Here is a 26147-nt window from a genome sequence, read left to right on the forward strand (position 1 = left end):
GTTAAACTGGTTTATAAATGACTTAAATAACGTCGTTATCCACGAGGATACTTTGCCTAGTGTTCATGTTGACGAATCGTGGGAATCCAGTTTTTGGGATTTTTGGAATTTTGAAAAGCGTAACCGCTCGTTGGACCGCGACGTTTTCCAAATTTCTGGAATTTTGAGCGCCTCTCGCGTGTCAGTGGCGCTGGTTTTTGTCTTCGCGGTGATGCGCGAAACGAGCGGGTTCTCAGCGAGAGGACGCGAAGTTCTGTCGCCAGCTGGAGTGGTTCCACGGTAAATTCGTACACGCGGAAAAACAAAACAGTGGACTTGATTCGTACTCGCGACGTACAGTCGCTGATCATTAATCGAAGTCCGCGTATCAGCGAAGTGTCTATCGCGAAGAAAGGAAAGCCGAAGCGAGTTGAAGTGGAGAAAGAGGAAAGGCATTTAGCGCGGTAATGCAATCGGATCGAAAGCGGAGACTCGAAGTTTGCCACCAGCCCCAGCGCGACGCGGCTCGTCGTCGGTTCACCGTCGTCCGTCGCTGGTTTCAGTCGAGCCCGAGCCGGTCGGCGTGCGCCGGAAAGTGGCGTCATTGTCTCGGCAGTAGCCGCGGCAGATAGAGGGTCAGCGTCGTCCGTCGAATGGGTCGTTGGTTCCGTTGGCCCGGATCCGACAGTTCATCCGACTTGCGACGGGCCCTGCAGCGAGAAGTCTCGATTACGGATTTCGTCGACGAACGCGACCTGTCTCCTCTGAGAGGAGGCGGATTCGCTCCCAGTCGGGACACCCATCCTCGTCACCATCACCACCGTCGTCATTCGGAGCACCGTCATCAGCGAGACGACGGCGACGTAGAGGAAGCGGAGGAATCTCCTCGCCAGCCTCAACATTATTGCCGTCGACCCTCGAACGCCGACGTTTCGGCGGGAACTCCGTCGGAACTGATTCGGCTGCAGGTCGAAGCTCCGACCGATTCGGAAGGGGAGACCGACTCCAATACGGTCACGGTGATCGAGAAAATATCGCCGGTCAAGTTCGAGACGGTTCTGGAAGAATGCGCCTCTTCCCCGCCAGCTCCGGGACAGTCCAGTTTGTCCGGCAGACGTCCATCCAGCGTTCCTCCACGAAGAGCTTCCTTCGACCCCCGCGGCTATCCGCAAGAACAAGCGGACTCTCCCGTCGGATGCGAGGCCAAACTGATCAAAAACCCGCGTTACCGCAAGAGCCAGTTCTATTGGAATAACTTCTTCGAGCGGCCTCGTGGCTGGAAATCCGGGATTTACCACGCGCTCGTGTGAGTCTATTTTTCAATTACATTCTCTCGTTAAAACCCGGCGCGAAACCCCCGACGAACCCCTTCGTTGTTTTTGCCACTCGCGGCTTTTAGAAGGTTTCCGAGACTAGTATGATACGGGAATTAATTCATTCGACTTTCGTAAAACGACAGTCGTTCGTCCAGAAATGTCTGAATAACCTTGACACACTCTCGAATAAAGAGAATATGGGAAGAATAGGCAAGTAGCGTAAATCGCTCTCATTCAGAGCTATTTTCGTACTGGTATTCTCTTCCAGGTGGCACTGCCGTTTTATGGTTCTTATTTTAGATCTTTGGGTGATGGCTTTTTTTCGTCTTTCCTCGCTATATGACTCCAGTCTACAGTATTGTTTCTGGCAAGTTCGCGATATTTACCGATCGGCGCTTTTTTCTGGCAAGTTCGCGATATTTACCGATCGGCGCTTTAAGCGCCAAAAAGCTCCGGTTATACGTAGTTAAGCTAACGGGCGTAAGAAAGAGAACAGACTGAGTCTTTTACCCCTAATTACCTCTTAAAAATTGACTGAAAATGACAGTCTGAATCGCGCGTTAGGGTCGTAGTCTAGCCAACGCTTCACGTAGCTATACTTAGCCGCGATAGTAGTTAAAGTAAATCTAACTAATACCATTAAGTAAAGATTTAGTTCTAGTTTAAATTGAATAAAGGCATTTAAAACATTAAATACGATGTTTTAAATTAGTAATTTATAGTGTTCGGAATTGTTTATTCATTATCCAAAAATTTTCCGATTTATTTAAAAAAACTTTGGTAAAACGAATATCATTTTAACTTATTTAATTATGTTTTTTTTACGCAACCAAGCATTAATTTGAATAAAAATGGTATTTATTTAAATAATAGGTTTATTCACCTTCGAGTATTTAAACATTTTACCCATTTTTATTCAACTATTGGTTATTTAAATAAATATTATTTAAATAAATCCGAGCTTATTTTATTCATGGATAAAAATTAATCGATTGCCGAACACTAGTAATTTCATATAATAAATAAATAATAATAATAATCAGCTAGGCTAATACCCAAGACACCACCTCGACGCTAAGGTCATCGCGAGCGGATATTTCCGTACTTTTTCCAAATATTGTCGTGAGATGGAAGCGTGGAATTTAAATGCTAAAGGTCTGGTCGTCGTCGTCCTGTTTACGTTAATTGACTTAAATAAAATGATTATTTCGCGGCAGTCGTAACTTCAGCGGAGTACATCGACCTCAGAGTTGCGTTTTCCGAGGTGTTCTCTCAATTTTTGCCTTTTCAAGTAGACTGAGCGCCGCTGTACTTTCGGAGGGAAATGTTTGCTGGCCAAAACCATTATTTCGACGGTTTTCCCCATTAACTCGCTTTAGTGACGTCAATCCCGCGTGAGCGTCGCCTATATGATTATTGAAATTACGCGACTGACTGCGGCCGGTAAAAACTCTAAAGCTGGTTTCACACTCGACGGAAAATATGCCGGAAAGACGATAATAAACGCCGAGCTGAAAATGGATTCCCATTCGATATACCGCTAACGTTCAACTTTACGCTGCTAATTTTCCGTCGAGTGTGAAACCAGCTTAAAGAACCCTCGTCAGGCGAAGGTTTTTTAAAGCAAATGTCATCGAGGTAGAACATAAAACGTAATGTCTGTTTGTTGGATTTGGGTAGAAACTAAACATATTATCAAGAAATATTTATCTATGTAGAAACGAAATGTAGAGCAGCTTCAATTGGAATTTACGAAATACGAACTATTTCTGGATAGAAACTGCTTAATGTTTTTCTAAAATCATGAACTTACTAGTAATCTTTAATCCCAATCTGAAACCCGCATCTCAGGGCCCCAGCGGATAAATGTTGGTCCAAACTTTTCGTCGCAGATGCCATAGCAACATCCTTCCCAAATCTTATCTAGCACGCCTTCGAGATATTTTTTAAGCTTAAGACTTCTATTTCCGTTTTTAAACCTTTTCGTCTTGGGCGAAACTTTTTGTATATTTTTCATTCGGGGGACGTTCACGAATTACTTCGAGCGATAAGAGGTGTATAGGGGTTTGCTGAGTATCGAAAATTTCTACCTCAATCGGAATTATCAATTATTACAAGAGCCTATTATCTCGCTTAAAGATTGAAAATGTAAAAATTACACTGAGTACTAACTAATTGGTAAACCATATTCTTCCGATGAAATAGTATTTGAAAATTAATAGATAACGGTCTTTGCCCCACAAATATTTTTCCCGCAAACGTTTTTGGAAAAATCAATTATTTCAAGCCAATAATATTATCAGGATAGGTAGATGAATACTAATACTAATCGTGTACTTCTGTTGGGCTCACCAATCGTATACTTCTGTTGGGCTCACCAATCGCGTACTTCTGTTGGGCTCACCAATCGCGTACTTCTGTTGGGCTCACCAATCGTGTACAATCAAAAAATTAGGCTTTATAACCGTATTATTTATAAGGTGTATGATGCTGTTATAATTTAGAGGGGTAAGATGATTTGTAAATTTGTGAACGGTCCCCTTCAAAGAAATACCAGTAGATTTCTATATTTCGCTTATACATCGCCTTAAGCCGACGATAACCCAATATGTCTCAAGTTTCGATATGTCCCGTCTACAGCTCTCTCTCACTATCTTGAAGTTCTTATAAGAAAGTATAGCTAGGTGAAGAATTCATTCCACACTCCAGTTGATAGAAAAGGAGTGCTGTAAACTTTCCCCTCCTTTTTTTTCCTATCACTATTTCAAAGTAGCTATATAGTATTTATATTGAAATCCCAGTAGATCTCTCCGGGAGAATCTGCACAGGGAAGACTTATAATCGCGTCCTTCGGCGATCCCAGCTGCGAATCCCGTAAATGCCCAACTGTTCTATCTCGAGGTAGGAGGAGAAAAGGAAGATGGTGTTGTTTTGGTCGAGGAGATGGGAAGCGTTGGTTTTGGCTCTCCTTAGCGTGGGTTGACAACTCCGTTTTTCGGTGCCTTTACTCCAGATTCTCTCTCTCTCACGGAGCTTGTCATTCTAAAGCGCCGAACTTTGATAAGTGACTGACTATTTGGCAAAAAATATACAAAGAAGACCGGGAGAGATCCAAAGAGAAGGGCGGAGACTCGCTTTGAGAAAAAAATTAAAAACAGAACGGCGAAATGTGTTTAAAAATAGCTCCCACGAGACAATGTTTAAATAGCTAAGGGGAAAAAATGTCTCGACGATTAGAGGTTAAAAAGTAATCCGGTTTTGTTTTTTGGCTCACTCTGACTCTGCCAGTGCAAAAATTGCTGTACGTTATATAAATAGATAATGCTTACATTCAGCCAGATTTAAATTAGTTTTAATAATTTAAAGATATTCTCGGAGTTGATAGTTGATGTTTTGCGAAGACCCACTTCCCCTACGCCATAATGGAAGAGAATCGTCCCAGGGAAATTTTTCCCAATTGACGATTGAAAATGTTTCAAGAAATTTAATCGTTTGAACTTTGAGGGTGGGACTCTTTATCCCTTAATATCCCATTTAAACCACCTCATCCACTCTCAAAATTTTCATCTTTTGGTTTGTTTGCTAAACGAGCTACATATTAAACTTCGTTATAAAATGTTTTGGGCTGTTTCTAGCCGTTGTTACGCAACGAAAACAACTATGAAATATGTTTTCAAACTAGTTGTTCCGTAATGCATTTTCGTCAAATTTGTATATAGACTGAAAATTTATTTAGGTCGACCCAAAATCGATGGACTTAGCTGTCGAAGCGAAAATCTTTACATTCTGAAGACTATAGTGATTATAACGCGAGTTATGTCTCATATCATCGATGTGGTTTAGTACTATAAGTTTATGTTTCGAGTGTTGTAAAATATCCTTTATTTAACGCGTGTTGAGCTGTAGTGCTAAAAATGGGTAGAGAATCGCTGTTGAAGTTATCCGTGGCCATCATGGTCGAAGGAAAAAAGTCACCGATGGTCACTTCAATCACATCAACAGTGATATACCGTGATTTGATTTTTAATAAATAAATACATTCTTAAAGGCCGACTACATAAATCTTCGGTTTACTCTGTCTTTCACTGGAAGTAGGCTGACTGCATGGCACACAAGTATTGCAGTAAGCCTACTTCCAGCGAAAGACAGAGTAAACCGAAGATTTATGTAGTCGGCCTTTAAGTTGTATATATAAATACACGTAATAGCTGGATAAGCCATCGTTAAGTTCAAAGGCTATTAGTTTATTTGGAAAATTCGAACGTTAATACCAACCTAGATATTACGCAGGCTTAGTCAGCTATATATAAAAATCCGATGGGTTCATCCCTGACCAACCACGTATATTTATATTTTATGACATTTCTAGCGAGCTTTAACCTCGATTTTATAGCCCCAATAAAACTCTAAAAAGGGACCGCGACTACTATTACACCATAGACCAAAGCGGTAACAATTTCCTATAACGTATACCAAGATTGTAGTAATTTGACATTTGTGACGTAATTATGTTTCACCCTTGCAAAATTTACTTTATCGGGGACCTGGCTATTTCTAGCTTCTAACTTCTTTATACTACACTATATTCCATTTGGATCAATAATATACAGGGTGTTTCAAAAGGTTATTAAAAGATTTTAAGGAGTTGTAGGGGTTGAGTTGAGAAGTATGCCTGTTTTCTCCCATTTCCCTACGATGAGTTAAAAGAGCGCCAGAGAGCTTCAATGTGCAGCCTACTAGCCCCTGGAAGTAGGCTGCCACAAGCGCAAAACCAAGCAGCAGGGGAATGCGAACATTAAGGTTTGGGTTCGTGTGATAGGTAAAAAAATTGAGGTAACCAACGTAAAAAAGTAAATTTAAACGGTATTTAAAGTCCCTGCTGCTTGGTTTTGCGCTTGTTGTGGCCTACTTCCAAGGGCTAGTAGGCCACACTTTGAAGCTCTCTGGCGCTCTTTTAACTCATCGTTGGAAAATGGGGGGCTGGGGGGGGATAAAACAGGCATACTTCTCAACTCACCCCCTACAACTCCTTAAATTTTTTGCATAACCTTTTTAAACACCCTGTATTTATTTTAAGACTTTTTATCCGAAATAGAACTTTGCGGTATTTAAATAGGGTTGACCTTTCCAACAACATTTGAAGGTCATCGAACAGATTTAAATACTAAACTTTAAAAATTTAGGAATTGATAAATCCTTAATTATTTATTCGAACTTCACTAAGCTAAGTTTAGCTCGCCCGTAAATTTAGTTTGTCGTAAAAAGAAGCGAAACATATGGTTCTTTTATAGGTTTTTCCGGTTTTGAATTTTATCTCGGCTTTGAAATCCTCCTCATATATTGTTTTCCAAAAATAACCCTTCGAAATCAATAAGCTCCTTGTAAAAGCGTATATAAAATAGCAAATATTTTATACTAATAGTTTTGTAAAGCGGAAGCTAGCGAAGAAAATAATTTTATTAACGAGTTATTCTTGTAAGCCGAACTCCGGGGGGTTTTATCAGTATAGGTGGTTTTCGCGTAAAGTCATCATCCCCTCTCCTTCAGCGCGTCGCGCCTTCGAGCCGTGGCCGTCATATTGACCAAATTTATCGCGAAACCTTAATATATAACTTGAATCGCCGTCGTAAAATGAAAAATTAGCTTTCAAAAATAGCATAGACGGCTATGTTGACCGAAACGCGATCAGTTTATTGCACGATTGCTAAGGTTCATTGCCAAACACTCAAGATACAGTTAAGACTATTAGAGTAAATGATCTTCTGATATCTAATATAATGACCTGGTTCGGTTCAGCGTAGCGGCGAAGCGAGAAGGGCAAATTTTACGGTATTCTTTCCACCAAACCAACAGTTTTATACGGACATAATTATCATTTGCTCGCCGGATTTTGGCCATTGCCACCGACGGCACTATTCTGTTTCGAGGGCAGCTATGACGCGCGACTTTCTAAAAATAGTAACAGTTCATTGTCACGAACGCCCGTACCATGAATTAATGATGTAATGGTACTTCCGTGTGTTTCTAAAAATAATAACGGACTTTACGGTGTTTAACCATTATTTTTGCCATTAAATTGCACCCGGACGTGTTCGATTCATGAGATATTCATGGGACTTTATCGTAAGAATAATAAAGGGTTCTCGAATATTGTGTCGTCCGTCATCGGGCTTTCGCTATTTATAGATTTTGTCATTTATACCGCTGCACAAACGCCGAATACGTATTAATATAGTAGGTGTTTTTTTTTTCGCCTGTTCTGGGTTTTTTGAGCAGGTTCAAAAATGTAGCCCTATGACGTCATTTTACTCCAATTCTGTCTTGACGAAAAAAACGAGTTGGAGTAAGAAGGGAGTAGTTAGAGGTTAAAGGTTATATGTTTGTTTTGTTTTTAAGATGGCGACCGGTGGTGAGATCATCAATATAGGACTCATTTTTCTTATTTATTTAATAATAATAAAAATCAGCTAGGCTAATACCCAAGTCATCAAGCTACTTTTTAAGTCATTAAATAGCATTTAACAATTGGATATTCGTTATGAAAAGCTCGCCACATGTGAAGATGTTTTCGTGAAACGAAATTTAAGCAGACGAATTTTCTATATAAGCTAGATTACTCTCTCTACACCTCCTTTCGAGGAAGAGTAAAAAGTGTAACTTTTGAGCTCTGGAACAAGCGAACAAAATTCGGGACAGGGTAAATCTTGACCTGAGAACAGGCGAATAAAACGTTTTAGGTTAAAAAGGCAACACTTTTTGTCCTGGGACAGGCGAAAAAAAACCACCTAGTATTTCGAATCAATCAATATTCAACAATAGATCTTACCACTATCAACAAGGTCAAAATAGTCTGGAAGTAACGTTAACTGGTTATTTATTGTTATCAACCACTATTGCATAATCAAATACATTTATTTTAAAACACGACAGCTGTTTCGAGACAAGCTACGCGCCTCTTCGTCAGCTGTACAATGATGCCAAGAGTCGCAGCAAGAAAAAGCAAAAAAAAATTATACTCCTACCAAAATTGGTCCAAAATCAAACTACGTGAATCTACATGCCAACGTGTACACTAATTTCTAAAACACGTTCAAATTATTTCAAGGCCCATTTCCCACCCTAAACTGTGAAATCATCTTGATGGGTTTTCATCCGCTGAGTGGGATTGACGAGATAGATTAATTAATTACCACAAAAGTATCTTTACGAAAATAATTCGGGGGTTACAATTATATATATGGGAACGTAGCCCGCTAATAGGAGTCTGGTCACTTGGTTAAAAAAGATTTCCGTCGCTATCGAGTGTCAGACCATCGAACAAATTGTACTGGCGAGAGACCCTCGGTAACCCTAAACTTCGGGGAGGCGTTTTTCCCCCCTCTAACGGGATCATATTCTAGCGCATCCTGCCTTGATAGGCGAGCACACAGACGCGGCGACAGTCGAGCCTCTTCGTGGGACGAGCCCGCTTAGACCCCGTTCTAGTTGCCTAGCGGAGAGATAGTGAGAAAATTCCTTGGCCGTCTCGCCACTAATAACCCCGAAGATGACGGACCCTATATAAAGGACAAACTACGAAGCCGTCTCTATACTCGGGGCATTATCACCGGAACCTGTCCAAAAACTCCTGGTCACTCCGACTGCCCAACTCGAGAGAGTCTTTCCGTCCATTCCTAAAACCGATCGAAACCCAAATTGTTGATGTACATATCATTTTCCAACCCGTTTCCTATTGACTTTCCTAAAACGTGAATGTTACGAAATGAAGTACAATGGTTATAATATAAATTGGTAAATTTAAAACAAGCTTATATATTGTCAAATTTAAATTAAATTTAAGGAACCCTGATTTTAAATGTTCTGGTTAACGAGGGCTTTTGGCTTCGTAACGCCTTTGTCCATCGAGTTTCTTAATCAAATTTTAATTTGATAATCTAGGCGCTGCTTCTATTAAACAGCTTCATTTGATATGTGAATTATTTAGAACTGCATTAATAAAACACCCGAAATGTAAGTATTTAATACACGATTAAATCCCTTATTCTCTGGAACCCTTAAACTTGTAGATTTCCCGGAAGAGTTTCTAGCCACGTACAGAGTTTTAAATTTTAGAACTTCATACAACGGAAATATTTTATAAATGCGGATATATTAAAATTGAACCAGAAATATGGAATTAGCAAATATCACATGTTTTAAAAAATTTGCAAACGGAGAATTGTTCTGAAGTTCATAAAACGGAAATATTTTAAAATTAGGGTATATTAAAATTGACAATTTCAAAATGCAATTTAGAAATTTCACCAATTTTGTAAAAAAAATATTGTTCTATTTTAAAAAAAAACCTGTATTCCAATATTAAAAATATATTTTGTCCAAAATTATTATTTTTTACTTTTTTCGACCTTAATTATTAAAACTCCGTACATTTCTTAAATTAGCTTTACATAACTATTGAAATACACTAGGTTCTTTAAAATGGTTCTGTTAAATATCTGGGTTCCATTTCGTCATTATGTTAGAATTTATTCCCCATTAGCGTTAACAAAATAAATCAGTTAATAGTCCAGTCTCTAATACTAAACCGATACTTTGGTATTATACAGGTACTCACTGTCGTTGGGGAAAACGGGGGGGGGGGTGGGAGCTGATATTCTCTTGTTTCAAATATGCGAAGAATCGCGTGATGAGATTTCCCATCATGCAACCTCGCGTTTCCGCATTCCCTCCTCACCCCAAAAATACCCCCGATTTTCGTGAAATAAAATAAGGGAAAATAATAATAATGCGCGCGGTCTGTGTCTCGAACGTGAATAAAATGAAAAGCAAAACAGAAAATAGCCTCTTTCGAGGAGCACGCTTTAAGCCACTTAGAAATCCGAAAACCTCCAAATCCAATTTCCTTCCGGTGCGGGTAACCAAAGACCGCTCAACTGATTAGCCACAAATATTTAATAGAATTCCAGACTTAGCTGATAGTCAAGTTAACGGTGTACCGGCCGGTATTTAGGCTGGTCTAGTTCCGAATTACCTTGTCTAATGTAATAAGCCATATTCCAGCCGAGCGTAAAAATTAATTTTTCGGTGGCCATTTGTCTAGAAATATACGTTTCTTAAGCTTATATCGATTAAAGACAGAGGTACAATATTAAATATAAGTATGAGTCCTCCTATTCTTCCGACGCTAATCTTTTAATGGTAGTCTGTTTCGTCAATGATCATAAAGTAAAAATAACACTTACTAGGTACGATCATAAGTAATATAATAATTTAAGTATGACATTTCGTATTCTCCCGACGCGAAATTTTTCAATATAAAAATTAAATTTACTTTAGCAAACATAGGGATAATTTTTTGAATTTTTTTATTATTACGCAGGAATTAATATAATTCGAAGTTGCATTTAAATCAAGGAATACTTCTGCGTATTGTTCCATACCAGAGTGACTGAGAAAAATCATATCACCTCGGGTAGGAATCGAACCTACGACCTTTGGGTTACCGTCCCAACGCCACTACCATTGGACTACCGAGGCCACGAATAATCAGGCCTCGGACATCCAATTTAAGAATGACTCGATCTGGTTCACATTATTGACGGGATATATTTAACCCGTTGTTGACGGTGCCGTAGCATTTAACGTCAACTAATTTATAACAGGACCTTGATAGCCTGTAGTCATAACATAGGGATAATTTTTTTAATTTTTTAGCAAAATAATGATAAATTATTGAATCAGATCATAAAAAAGATAGTTATGTTTTTCAGACTTAAACGCTGCGTTTCTAAAAAGCTACCTTTTTGGAGAAAAGTTCAAGCCAGTGGCAAATAGTGGAAGATAGTGGAAAATTGACAAAAAGTGGAAGATAGTAGCTTATAAAGAAAAATTGCATTTCAAAGCTTAAAAAAGTAATTGGAATTAAATTTTTAAGAAGTTTATTTTGAAAATGTTTTACTTTACACTGAACTTACAATGTTAGAATTAATGATTCCAAAAAAATTAAAACTATTCTAATTTTAATAAGAATCTGACCATTCCTACGTATATATATATTTGCCTTAAGTATAGCCAAAATCTGTTAAAATATTTTTATTATTATTTTATAATTTTCTGTGGTAAAAATATTTATTGGCCACTTTGTCCACGCCGGAATTTTCCACAATTTTCCACACTATTGTCCACCTGGAATTTTACACCTCGGAACACTGCCTAAACGCGTTTTCGCTCATATTTATCGTAATAAAAGTAGCCTAATAGTAATTTTTGAAATTAAGGGAATAGAAATTAACGAATTTCGTGTTAGAAAACTTCATTTTTATCATAAATCGTTCAGTGTCATACTTATATCTATTTTCTGACTTATGATTATAGCCATAATAGAACTAGACTATAATTCATTTCAGCTTCATTTCGTATTTTAAATGGAGCAATACTCGTTTATCTATATTGATCAAAGATGGCTCCACATTCGACGTGAGCCAAGACATTACACGTAGCTCAACTATTTCGCTTAAATTTTTAATCTAGCTTTCATATAGGGGTTTTCCCCCGAGTTCTTCGGTTTCCCCTCCCATAAAAACTTGTCTAGGTTAACGGTAATAGTTAGTGTAGGGAGCTGTTGGCTCGATCTCGTGGCATGCAGGGCTTGCCACCACCCTCCTACGCATTGTAACCCGGCCACCTGATTTAAGGGCTTCAAAAGTCGCATGATGACTTAGGCCTAAGGTGGTGCCTTGGGTATTAGCCTAGCTGATTATTATTATTATTATTATTATTATTATTATTATTATTATTATTACCCAGTATAAAACTAACAATTTGAATATATTCGTTTCTACTGGTCATTAAATCGTTCCACTTCCGCCCGACTTTCGTTGAAAATGCGTTTTAAATCAGTGGAAAGAAAATGGTCAGGCAGTTCAACCTTTTCCGCCTCGCAACATTACGCTTTCCTAGACACACACTGTATAAAAATAAACCCTGTTTAAATGTCACGTTATTGTATCGGTGTAGGCTGGATATAATGGAGATTTTCCCCCAATCTAAGCGGTGTTATTCACCCCTTTTTACTTAATATAATTCACACCAGGCGGAAAATCCGTTATGGCTGTCCGTGGCAAATCGAATAAAGGCTTGTTTTCATTAGGGGAAAATCGCCACGATGGCGAACTTCGCCGTAATGAAAAATCGGAAACGGTCACGGAATAGAAAACTGAAAAGTAGACGTAAACATATTTACGTAAAATTACTGCATAAACACGACGCATTGTAACCCGGCCACCTGAATTTTATACTTTAAAAGTCGCTTGATGACCAAGGCCTAAGGTGGTAGCTTGGGTATTAGCTTAGCTGATTTTTATTATTATAAACTGAAACGTTTTTTCGTTCGTTCACCTTCAGCCAATAGATAGACAATCCTCATTTTAGTTTTTTTAGCCAATATTTTTCTCAATTAATGTTTTCTAGATTGAAGGTTGACATCACATTTCAGAAAACATGAAATGTAAACAGAAACGTAAAATAATTTTCCGTGACATTATCACGTGTGTGTTCCAGGTTTAACGGATTTTTTTTTTGCGTCGACACTCGTCATCGCGGCCATTTTTCCGTCGAGACTTTTTCCGTCGGGACTTTTTCCGTCGAAACTTTTTCCGTCGAACGTAAAAGCACTTTTTCGTCGAATATGAAAGCGCTTTAACGTTTTATAGTTAGAAGTAACTCGAAAATTAGTTTTTGCTTTCGAAAGTTCTCTTCGAAACTGGCAAACCTTTTATTTCCGGTGGTTCGGTTGCGTCCGTTTCCCGGGACACGTTCACCGGGATACAAGTGTTTTTGCGTTTCTTCGGTGCGTAGCTATCAAAGCCGCGCCAGTGGTCCTTTTGTATTCCTAACACGCATGCGCACCGGACGAAGTCGGGTTGGGTTTCTTCGGGAAAAAAACACTTAAATTAATTCTCATCTCGTTTCAGCGACGATGCAATACAAAAAATCCCCAAAGAAAAAAAACGAATAAAAAATGTCAGCGACCTTTTTAGTGTAAATAGGCAAACACGGACGCCTCCGGATGCTCAAAGAAAAATACCATTTTTAGATTTAACTGATATGTTGATAGCCACGAAACTACGTGCGTTTTTTGAGAGGAAACGGTGGTGATAAGATTGGCCGTATGTTTCGCTGTATACCCCAACAACTTACTACATTGCGTAGGATTTCTAGATAAATGTTCAACGAATTAAACGTTTAAGCATGGACAGTAAATTAAGAGGACAGGTTTTCGATACCCTTCCACAGTGCATTTTATTTCTCCCCGCGTATAAATCAGCTCGAGAGACTCCGAGGGAGTCTTGCAAGGTCGTTTGTACCACGTTATCTTAAAATTTCAAAATGGCAATCTAACGCGGTTGATATTAGCTGAAAACTATTCGTGAGTTCTGAACCGTTAAGAGAACGGCCTAGGACTGAGCTGTAACGTCACGCAAAAGTTCTGGATAGTTCAGAACTTTTGTACGATGTGCGGACGAATTTTAGAGATTTCAACCTTGAGTTCCGACCAGTACTTGCTCTTGAGCAGGTACCATTTAGAACGGTTCCGAACGGTTCAACAAGAGGTTCTTGTCTGCGAATAGTTTGCATTTGGGTAGTTCTAGAATTTTTTTTGCCGAATAGTGCGCATGGGGACTGGTTAAACGGTTCAGAACTCACGAATAGTTTTCAGCTATTGTTACGTAATTTTTTGCGCTTTATATTTTAGTAATTTTTAATTTTGGGTTTTTTAATTCAATAAAAACTATCAACTTATATTTAGTATGTCATATTTAGTCTATAAAAACGTGAAAAAATACCTTTTGGCGTAAAAATGTACTTCGTGTTTATCTTTTATCTTTTTTCGAACAGTATCGTCCACTCTTAGCGATACTTGTTTTTTTTTTCAAATAACCTTGGACGACTCCCTTAGTGTGATTGGTTTACGGGGGCTAAAAACCAGGCTTTTTACCGATCCTCTAAAATATACTATCCATGGCTTAAGAGGAAAGGGTTGTTTCTTACGCGTCTGGGAGAAAAGTGCTTCGTTTCACCATAAGTGTATAATATTGTTACATAAGTGTGACACTTCCTATTCTTCACATGCAAAAGTTTTACTGAGAGCTATTCGTAAGACAGACTGCATTACGGGATTCGGCGCCGTTTTGCGTCCGCTCGCTCCCGCGTCACGTGTAACCTTTGACAGCGCCTCGCTAGGGGGAGAGTTTCTTCTTGTGATGACGTCACTTCGTTACTAGTTCTTAGTTAAATATTCCCCAAAGTGACAAACTTATGGGACAATATTATTGACTTAGGGTTTCACTAATCGTAATTAAAAAACTAAACCCCTAAAACAACGAAACAGCCCTCAATGCGAAATTAGACATTCATTTTTTAAACAAATTGTTCGAATTAATAAATTGTGATTTTTAACTAAGAACCAATAAAAAAAAATTAATTTAATAACAACTGTCAAAGGTTAATAAATAAAAAATTATAAATTGATTACCGTGTTCTGCGTTTTTAATTTCTTCATTTTTGAATTTATTAATTTTCTTTTATTTCTGAGCACTCTAGAACTCAGATTATAAGATATTGTATCCCTAAAATCATAAATCTATCTTTAGAAGTGTTCCAATTTTTTTTTGTTATTTTGGAATTTCCCAGATCAATATTTCTGAAACGGAACACTCTAGAGCTTGGATTACATTCCACATTTTTGGTTATTCTGAAATTTTCCAGACCAGTATCTCTGAAACACTCTAGAACCGGTAAGATTATAAAATAAAATTTGTGTTAATATATAATAATAAAAAGAACCCCTGAAATAAAATGTTTCTTGGCTTTCGTAGTTCCACCACGTTCCCTTATTTTGGCTTATTTATTTACCCGTCGTTGCTTTGCATATAAGCCTCCCCCTGAACCATAAATAACGGTTTCCCAACCTGATGAGCCACCCCGAAGGCTGAGAGTGGCTTGCTCGATTGCATTGGCAATTGCCGGATTATGCGAAAGAGATTTTGCTGGCGTATACTGCCCTTTTTAAATTATTTACTTCAATATAGGCTTTGAATAAAAAGGCGGCAACGATTTTGCTGCCCTCTACCGTTCATTGATTCTAATATTATTAGATAAAAGATTGAGAGGAGGTTAAATAGCAAAATCGATGGTCATTTTGCTCTTTTGTTATTCCGACTAAACCCCACACCAATATCGTTTCTATTGATTTCGAAAAAAATACATATATATCCTTGGATTTGTTAGATAAAAATCCGTAGTAATATTCAATAATTTATTCGTCGTAGAAATTGGCGAAAGTACACGTTCCATTGCAAATTGGATTGGGCTCGCAAAAGGACGATATTTCGCCAAATATTTAGCCAAAATGGAAGCCGCAGCTCAATGTGGGGAATGGGAAAGCTATCTTTAGATAAATTGTGGGTTTATTTAAAGTTAAAATATTCAACATTCGGTATTGTTTGACTGATTATTTTTTTTCACTATATTTATAGAACTCTGTTCAGTTTAAAAATATAGGTTATACTCGCCAAATTGAGGAATATATGAAAGTTTAATGTAATGCGTGCAAATTTTAAATTTAAATGTCGGATTTTTACTTCGTAATAATTAATTGCACCTAAATGATTCACGCGAAATACTTAAGCTTTTTCCTATATTGGTGTAGATGTCAATTTTATCCGGCAGATAAAACCCCTGGATATAAACTCATGCGCTCTACATCCGTGTTAAGCGTGTGGAACACTTTTACAGGCGCTAGTAGACCAATTTTAGACTAAAATTAAATCGTGGTATTCGATTCGTGAAAATTATCCGCTTTGTAAATCCGAAATTTCTAAGAAATAGGAAAAGAAAAACACCCACTAGGAGTGTTTTAATAAGAAAATATTTTCGCGTCGTAAAAGAGACTGTAGTTTCTCGGTCGCGAAAAAGAGAAATATAAAAAAATTGTTTCCGAAGACGGGCATTTTACTCCTTTGCCAACGAAAAGGGATTTCTCGTCCCCCAAGTCGAGCACGTATTGTATTAGAAGAGCTTCACCATTTTTTCCTGGAAAAGCGTAGATTCCAACACTGGCAGAGTCTCTTGGAAATTCCCTAACTCATCCTTCCGCTCCTTACCTTTGGCTAAATCCATCAAACCCTGTAGTATTCGTTCGGGAGTTGCTCCGGGAGTGTATACTTATAAGTTCCTTCTGTCTCTTCCACCTGGGTTTTTCCGTTTCCTTTTCCCTCCCCCCGGATTTTTTTTGGTCTCCCCCGGTGCTAGTATTTGCCTTTCACGCGCTCTCGGGGCTAAAGTCTCCGCTCGCGTGCGAGCACGCTCGTATCGATCCCAATCAAGACAGACTCCATCCGAAATTCTCTCTCTCTCTGGTTGCCAGAGAGAGGGGGTCTAGCTAGCCCCGGTTTCAGCGCTATCCTTTTTGGGGGGTCAGCCCCCCTCCTGATATGGCCGAGAGAAATGCCTCTCAAGCCGGAGTATAGCGTCGGTTTCCTTGGTTTCGCCGAGGATCGGGAGATGGTGGCGGGTGCTTTTCCTGGGCCTCGGTTCTCGGATGCACGTTCGGTGGGCGGAGTGAAAGGGAGGTTGCCTGTGAAATAAAAGCGGCCGGGCTTCATATACGCGCCGTATTGACGTCATAGGAGGAGGGTGGCAGCGGTTCTCATTGTCGCGTCCGCTTAACCTGACATTGCCGAGATATTTCGACCCCGCCAGCTAACCCTCTATTGATAAGGCGACTTTCGAAGCGAAGCCTTGGTCCACCCTCTAGCGCGGTAAAGTTGTCGCGCGGGAAATTTTCGAATATCTCTCTCTCTCTCCGACTTTCGCAGCGTGCCCCGGCAGGGGGAACGCCACTCTGCCGTGGCTGCTATCTTCGTTCGCGACGTCACAAATTCGAAGGCGCGCGTGCAACAGTCTGTCGTTGCGAACCGCTCCTCCAAGATAGCGAACCCGAGCTTGCTTTAAGAAGTCTCTCCACTTGTTTGTGTGTTTTCCATAAATTGCATTCCCCCATACTCTCCCTTTCACGTTTACTCCACACTAGATTGATCTTTTAGTCGTATAATATAATATAAATAATAATAAAATAATAAATGTAAATATTCGTTTTTCTATGTCGTCTTTCATATTCGCGTCGTATTTCTTCCAAAAGCGAAACGTTGTCGGATTGTGCTTCGTAACAACCGCGATCGCATTCAACGCGGAAGTGAGTTATTTACTTAAACTCTCTATCGAACGTAAGTGATTTTTCAAAAGTGTCTCCTTAAACTATCTATATCTATATACATATCCGTCTTTCGAGCTTCAATATATTTAAAAAGAAATTAATAATTCGATGCCATTTGTTCGGAAAATGAAATATTTTTGATAGGCGCTTTTTCCCGCCGTGTCTCCGCGTCAGTGGTGATATTTTCGAGTAAACGTCGCCAATTTGAAGCGACAAAATATTGGGTTAGCGGAAACTACCGTCCCGCGACTGTTATCGCGGCAAACATATTAGTGGTGTCGTCAATACTATGACGAGTGGTCTATCCCAAAGAGGTTGCATCGCCCGGTTCGGTTCCAGAGGTATCACGTGACGCCCGGGTCTCGGCTACCGCGAGGCTTCGACGACATCGGCGGATTGAGCGGTTTGGTTTCCTCTGATCTGTCGTCCCTCCATGTCTATTCCGCGTGTCCGTTTTATTGGCGACGAGTGTTAGCGCCTGCTAAATGTCGAATCGCTGGGGCCGTTTCAGCGACGAAGACAACGGGCACCATTCTCGCGGCGGGTCGGCCTTCGGGAACTTCAATTACAAGTTGGCCCATTCTGACGCCGGTCGGTTTTCCAGCCGACCGGTTGGTCTGGCCACGAACCTCTTGGAACTGCGGACGTTGGAGGCTCGCCTGCAGTACCCTCGTGGTCGGAGCGGAGGGGCCGGATCGGGTGTCCGAAACTCGCCCGTCCACTCTTCCTCCCTGTCCGGGATCTCTTCCGGGGCGGGCAGCCGGGGAGGAGCCGCTTTTAGCCTTTTAGGAAAACCCTTGAGAGCCAGGTCGCACGATCACCGCTATCGGAGATTCCAGTGTCAAACCTACAACTTCCTGGAACGACCTCGAGGACCCAAATCTTCCGCTTACCATTTGTTTATGTAAGTAATGCCTTTTCGAGTATCTACTTGATTTCGACACCTTAAACGTCAACCAATGAAGACGCGCCTATTACGTATAATCTAACTACGTTATCGCTATTCTCTCTACGGTCCACAAATTTTTCCGACCCTTTCCCATTTTTTTTTTTAAAGTAAGTCCATTTAGAGCTTACGTGATCCAATACTTTCTTTCTGGCCCATTTTCGGCGGATCCCGTAAGACGACACGCCACCTGAGGTGTATATGTGACTGTTGTTACTCGTCTTTCTCTTCTTCTGTGGCGTTGATGACAGACTCGGGGCAATTTCTCTTCTCCAGTTGGGTAGTTTATTGACAGGGGTTATCGATTGGACCCTCGAAAAGTTTGTCATTTTGTCACCGCTTTGTTTTTACCACGAGAGTTTCTCCTCTCTATGTCCCGAAAAGAATCTAATCGTAACTGATGCTCATACCAAATACTATATATCATCAAGATACTCCTAATATTAAATTATGGTAAGCCTCAAAACAGATGGTCATTTTTTTCGCAGCATTTTTCACGGTTCTAAATTACTAATAATGATACGGTTTTGAAAAACACAAGGTATCGTTGAATATCATATTCATAAAGGTATATTAACCATTTAATTTAAATGCACTTTTAAGGAAGTGTTGTCTGTTTAAAGCAACGGCACACTTCCAATTTCAAAATATACTACCTTTGTAACCTTTAGTCGCGACTCAAACTCAAAATGTACTCTTTCAATTCGACACCATTATCAATCATCTGTCGGGGGTAGATTTGTAATGGATGACTTACGAACTAAAAATGGGTGGACAACCCCATATTTGGACACTGTATAACAACCCCCGTGGTACGGCACTCCTTCAACATTCATTCACATTTGCCATTAATAATTCATGGCTATAATTCACCTCGCGAAGACGTTTTAGACCCTTAGCGCCTGGCAACTTGGCGTGTCTTTGAAAGACCATTTATACGACACCTTTCGTGGTAATCTTCTAATCTTTCTTCAAACCAACACACGTCGTGTCGACATAAAACACCTCTTCCTTATTGCGTAACGTCACGCCGTCTAACTTGTATCTAAATTTCACGCGTTTTCGTCCTTCGTCGGTTAATAACTCTCGCTGCTTTTCCAATATTTGTAGTCGAGCTCTGGTCTGTACGAAATCCAGGCGTCTTCTATTTAGTTTTTCCTCCGTTGTTGTTTATTTTGGGCCACTAGTTTATTTTATCGACTCGTTAGTTTGCCAAAGTCCTTGACTATTTGATCGATCTGTTTGTATCGAAGTTGAAGTCTGAGATCGAGGAAGGAAGTGGAAAAAATCGTGTTCCAACAACCAAATATCGCGTGTCTTCCATGAGAGTGTACCCAGCTTTTAGTTCCCTACAGAAAGGTCAACTTTTGACCCTTTTCTTTCACGGTTATTTCGTCTTAGAGAAAAAAGGAACTAAACCCTTCATATCGTAGCTTCCGGGAATACTCAGAAGAAAGTTTGTTAGTAATAAGTAATTATTTAGAAACTATTCAAACTCTACTTTTTCAATATGTAAGATTCAATTAAATATTTTGGAAATCTTAATGTAACGCTCTTGTTTAGTTCTAATTCAATTCACACTCCTAATACTAATTTTTAAAGGTAAACAAATTTCAAATTCACGAAAAATAATTTACGAATTAAAGCTAGCCTACAGCAATGTTTGTTTTTCAAGGAGAAATAAATCAAAGTAGTTCTATTTGAACTAAAAGCAATTTTGGTAGTAATCTTCCCCCGCAATGTTTAATACTTAATTAAACAATTTGTCCTATTTTGTAAGAAAATATTGATTCAAACATTCAAATGGGGTGAAGTTTCAAAATTTATGCGAACAACTTCAAAACGTAATTGCGGAATAAAATAATATTTAGAAATTTAGATTAATGATTTACCAAAAACAATTTACACATTTTATTTCCTCGGGGCTATATTTAATTATACTCGTATAGTTAAAATTGACTTCGTATTCAAATTATCGTAATTTACAAAATAATAAGTATTGTTTTAATGCTAATTTTCTGATCGAATCTTTATTGACACTGATACTCTCGGCATGACTTGGACTCGCAACCGATCGTCCTTTGTAGTAGCATTTTTCGCCTTGTGCATATTCAATAACTCTGAAAAATCAGTACGGTGATAAATTCTAATTATCATACTTAATGATATGAAACAGGTGGTTGGGTGTACAGTGGCGTCGCTAGGGTATTTAAGGCGGCGCTTGAGCCACCTATATCATTTCTAAAGCGCCACCTAAAATTTCCGAAAAGCGCCTCCTAAAATTCAGAATTTTTCCAATTCACTCAAGTGGCGAAAAGTTTCTTCGAAATGCTTCCTTCTAAATACTCATCAAAAACTTAATATTTCCTAGTCAACTTTCCAAACTTCTTTGGACCAGTTATGAAATTCTGGTGACGCCACTGTGGGTGTAGCTAGCATTCGTTCTAAAGAGAAACCATCCGCTGTTTAACCGAATGTAGGCCGACAAAAGAAATTTTACGATGATCTTTTTGTGTTCAAAGCGTGTAAATTTCTATAAATATTACTCTAGATTTCAAAGTCGGTGGAGCCGGAAAGATAAAGAAAGCAGTCGAAATTGTAAACAATACTTCTCTTCCTGAATTCGTTCACAATTCCTATTTTTGTTCCGCGCGTTTTTAGAACAGTTCCTTTTGGCCTTTATCCAAACGAGCCATTTACCGCCGATGCGAGGTTAAAAAGATCGGTTCGTAGATTCAGTTTGGTATTAGTTTTCGGCCTGCAGCGCTGTCTTGTTTGGGCGGACGCTTCTATTCAATGGATGATCCTTCTATGCGCTATCCGATTTCCATTTCAACTAGTGTTTACAAAACTAATCCAATCCATTTTGCTCCCTAGTTTCTGTTCACTTCTATATTGAATCGAGAAATCAAACAATCTATACGAATGCAAATGTTTTTACTTTCTCGTCTATACAATTATCTAAAAAACGTATATACCAATTAACTAATATAATTTAAACTACAATATTATTCAAATGATATAAATTGTATAAAATTAACGATCTAAAGATATTTTCGAAACTTATCTTAAATAATTTTATTTAAATATTTTCATTAGCCTATAAAACACAAATCTACAAAGTATAAATTAAATAATATAAAATATTATTCAAATGTTATAAATTGTATAAAACGAATGATCCAACGATATTTTTTAAACTTATTTCAAATTTTAAATATTTTCCTCCGAAATCACACTTTGTTCAGTGACCTCAAGTCGTAAAAACGCGCATCTGGAAATATGGTTACCCGAATATGAAGAGTTTTGTTTTGCATTCTAGGAATGCAAGCCAGTATAAATATAAGAGAAAGATTAATAAAACAACTCGTAAGACTCCTTTAATTGGAAAATCACCGACCCAAGACCACATTCGGAATTTCTGAGATGGGTATTTATGTAGTGCAGTAATGAATACAATAGAATGTTTTCTTAATCAAAGATCGCGCTCGTGTTTTCGTATCAAAGTGACTGAGAAAAGTCGGTTCATCTCGGGGCATGAAACTCAGATTTCTCAGCTACACTGGGGTCTGATTTCAGAAATATCCTTCGGAATTTCTGAATGCTTAGTCGCTCGACAGAAGATATATTTCTTCGTCAGGATATATATGATATCAAAGTCTTTGGATTATTTAGCCATATATGGCATCGTTCACTTACAAGGAGACATCCCGAAGTGTAACCCACCGATTTTGTTCAAACTCGGGGGATTGGTAGACCTTCATGTATCATGAAAACTCCTTAAGGGAATTTATTCAATGGGCAACCGTTTTGCCATGGCAACGAAAAATGTTTTTGACAACACAAAATATTAAATTTTACCATTGAAAATAACATGGCATTTTGACCTCAAAGTCAATTTATATCTATTTTTTCTATTTTTGGCAATTTCGAAATTTTGAAATTTGTTAAATTTTTTCACAGGGGGGGGGGGGGGCCCTAGGAATCGTTCAGAATCCCATGTTATTTTCAATAGGAAAAATTAAATTTGTTGTTATCAAAAACATTTTTCGTTGCCATGGCAAAACGGTTGCCCATTGAATTTTAGGATTTTTCAAGTTACATGAAGGTCTACCACTCCCCCGAGTTTGAACAAAATCGGTGGGTTACACTTCGGGATGTCTCCTTGTTAGGTCCTGCACTCGTGTATACTGTCTTACCACTTTACCAAATTGCACCAAAACGTTTCTAGAGTTCTGGAGCGAATCGTTTTCAAGTGGAAGACTAAATTATCAATAAATACTAACGATAAATCTTCCGAAACGGATATAACCGATAGAAACGGATTGGTCAATGGATAGTTGGTTAAGCCGTCTTTAATTTCAACGAGTTATTTATATTTTTATAAATGGGGTTGAGGATATGATCTGAAACCTAAGACATTTACTTTACTACCACATTTACTATAAATGACTCGAATGAGATCAAACTCAAAAATCTTCTTGAAGTAACCAAGAACTCTTAATGACTTAATTTCGGACTAGATAAAAGCGCAGTGTTGCTTTGTATCACGGACGACCATCGTCACAGAATGAACAATTAACATTTGATTGTTGCCAATAAGAGTGATACGTGTAAGTGTTCGACCGAGGGGCAGATCACTTTGTTACAGGATGTCCTAATAATCATAATTAAAAATTTAATCATGATTTAATCATTTCTAATCTTTGTACAGCCAAAGTTACAGATTTAATTTTAATCAAATCTAATCATGATTTAATCATACAAGGGTGTCCTAATAATCATTGGAGTGAGCTGCCCCTCGTGTTCGACCCCTTGCATAAACTCAAAAAAATTAAATTAAAATTTAACTACTAGACATGTGGTTATTATTCAGTAAATTCTTCAAATTGCATGCTCTGTTCTATCTTAGAAATGAAAATTAAAGCTCCGTGTTATTTAATTAAGTTTAAAGGTGTAAAAATAAAATATATTACATAATAAATTTATTCTCAAAGTGATATTCTATCAGCGAATATCAGGTCAAAGCAAGCAATTACGCACTAGAAATCGGATGAGCCATGGTTGCGTCTGGCACTTCGAGGAGAACGGGAAGGTGTTAATCTTTCTTAGGCAACAAAAATAGAAAGACTCAAACGTTTCTTCCAAATCACTGTTGCAGGCGGGACCAGTAATCTTTACGAATGAATCCTTTCCTTGGCCGCTTGCAAATCCCCTTCATCCCGGTCGTCCTTTGAGCTCTCGCGAGGCGTAAGATGTTTCCGCGAAAGATGATCGTCATCTCTCTCGGCCACGGCTCTCCATCTTCCTTAGGCGCGCCTTCCCGATGTTGCTCTACGCCACTATGTACGCGAGGCCTAAAAGGGAATACCTGGATAAATATGTAAAGGGAACTACCGCGGTGACGTGCTATACCCGTACTTTGTGTAGATTCTGGTCTCGCAAATATGTTGGATTTATGTTGCTCCTGATATAAACTAGCTATTTCTCTTCGGGGGATTCTTCCCGTGAAATTGACTAGATAAAATATACCATCTTTGCATAGGTTCCTATCAGGGACGTCTTTTCCCTTCCCTTAATACGTAATCTATTGGAAAAACTTGCTCGTTGTTTATTATCTAATATATTAATATTTACTATTGCAAAATTCGGAAGATGTTCGGCGGAGGGAAGGCTCGTAAACACTCGCGTTACATCATTCTTCGTATCAATTTAAAAGTCGAAAGACCCGCCTAATTTATTCGAGAACCATCTTTCAACATTTAAAGGAGAATTGTCACCATAACCAAAATGTACGAGGTTTTTTTACAGAATGATAGAAAATATATCAATGATTATGTCCCTGAAATTTTATAGTTATTGGAAAAGTATTTAAAAAGTTACGCTACTTTTTCCGCAACCTACATCAAACGGCTCCAAAAATTTCAGAAATCGCGGTTGAACCTACGTGCAGCGCCAAAAGAATGAAGCGGCAAAAATTTGAGAATGGGCGGCGTGTAAGGCATTTTAAAAACACGATAAGCTACAATCTACGATTATAACTCGGTTAAAAAGCCAAAGAGAATGCCGTAGCAGACGACAGTTCCGACCGAAAAACGATAAAACCGAGGAAAATAATATTTCGTTCACGAGATGGCGCTGCAGATAGGTTCAACCAAGCGGTTCTAAGATTCTCGAGTCGGGGGGATAAAACACGAAATTTGGTTGCTTATAATAAATCAAATACTGGAAATATTAACATGAAATTTTTTATATAACCATTTTCGGACGTCCTTTATCCATTTAAATGGTTTTTAACCAATATTAGGGTGGTGACAATTCCCCTTTAATATTATTTGTAATTTGTACTCCGCGAAGGACCTCGATGACTTTTAAGAGCATATGGGAAACTGAGCGTTTTAAAAATGACATTAGAAGCACTGTATTTGGTTTTCTCGTTTCGGTATGTTTTCCATGTCGATGTTGTTGACGATTAGATATAGAAAATAAAAAATTAAAACTCTTGTTCGACTCGCGGCGGCGGTAGACTAGACCTATTCCTGGGAATAATGGAAGCTGTCCACAAATGAATACGTACATTTTACCTTTTTTTATTTTTCGCTGAGTTGGGGTAAGTACTAAGCTCCATCGATCCTAATAGAGAGAGAGAGCTGGAAAAGTCTATAAGTCGAGGGAGAATATCAATCGGAAAGAACTAGCGTCTATTTTTTTTCCTTTTTCCTTAATTTGCCAATAACAAGGCTTTCCGTCGACGAAACAAGCTCACTCACCGTAATCGATTTCGTCGACTGTCAATAAATGCTGTTTATACCAATTTACATTTTTTCCGCGAACCGCGCAATCTGAGCTAGTCTCGTAAATCGGCGGTTATATTTTGGCCAATAACTCGGTTCTTTCACCCGTGTCTCGGGTAACAAATGTTCATCTCTTCACGATATTAAAACATCATTTACAAAGTCAGGGTAAAATAAATTTACTCTTTGAATATTCGTTATTGAGAACCGAGTTTGTATGGTTTTTTTCTCACAGAGGTTAGCAAATTTGAGTACCCTATTCTTAATTTGTTGATGTACATTTCATTTGGAATTTACAATTTCTTATCGTTATAACCAAAGCATTATTTGGCACATGGATGTCATTTTTGGGGAGATTTCCGAGTCCATGGTTTTTTTTAGATATTTCCGAGGCTGCGTTATTTTTTGTTAAATTTCCCAGACCGTGTTATTTTTTGGGAAATTTCCCAGACCGTGTTATTTTTTTAGAAATTTCCCAGACCGTGTTATTTTTTGGGAAATTTCCTAGGGCGTATTAATTTTGGAGAAATTTCCGAGGGCGTGTTGTTTTTGGAGAAATTTCCTAGGGCGTGTTATTTTTTTAGATATTTCCCAGACTGTGTTATTTTTTGAGATATTTCCCAGACTTTGTTATTTTTTGAGAAATTTCCGAATCCCTGTTATTTTTTTAGAAATTTCCCAGACCGTGTTATTTTTTGGGAAATTTCCCAGACCGTGTTATTTTTTTATAAATTTCCCAGACAGTGTTATTTTTGGAGAAATTTCCCAGACCGTGTTGCTTTTGGAGAAATTTCCGAGGGCGTGTTGTTTTTCGAGAAATTTCCGAGGGCGTGTTA

At 38.6% G+C, this 26147-nt stretch overlaps 1 protein-coding gene and 1 non-coding gene across 4 annotated transcripts in view; one reads left to right on the top strand and one right to left on the bottom strand.

Annotated features, from left to right (window-relative positions):
- KCNQ (KCNQ potassium channel) overlaps positions 1–26147 on the top strand; it is a 317124-nt gene that overhangs the window by 198753 nt on the left and 92224 nt on the right. The gene's annotated exons all lie outside the window — the stretch shown is intronic.
- Positions 10760–10832, bottom strand: TRNAT-GGU (transfer RNA threonine (anticodon GGU)). Its single transcript has one exon. It is a non-coding gene; the product is annotated as a tRNA-Thr (tRNA).

This window comes from Leiobunum rupestre, chromosome 6, assembly GCF_980474605.1.
Source record: "Leiobunum rupestre chromosome 6, qqLeiRupe1.1.hap1, whole genome shotgun sequence".
In the NCBI taxonomy this organism is placed as follows: domain Eukaryota; kingdom Metazoa; phylum Arthropoda; class Arachnida; order Opiliones; family Sclerosomatidae; genus Leiobunum; species Leiobunum rupestre.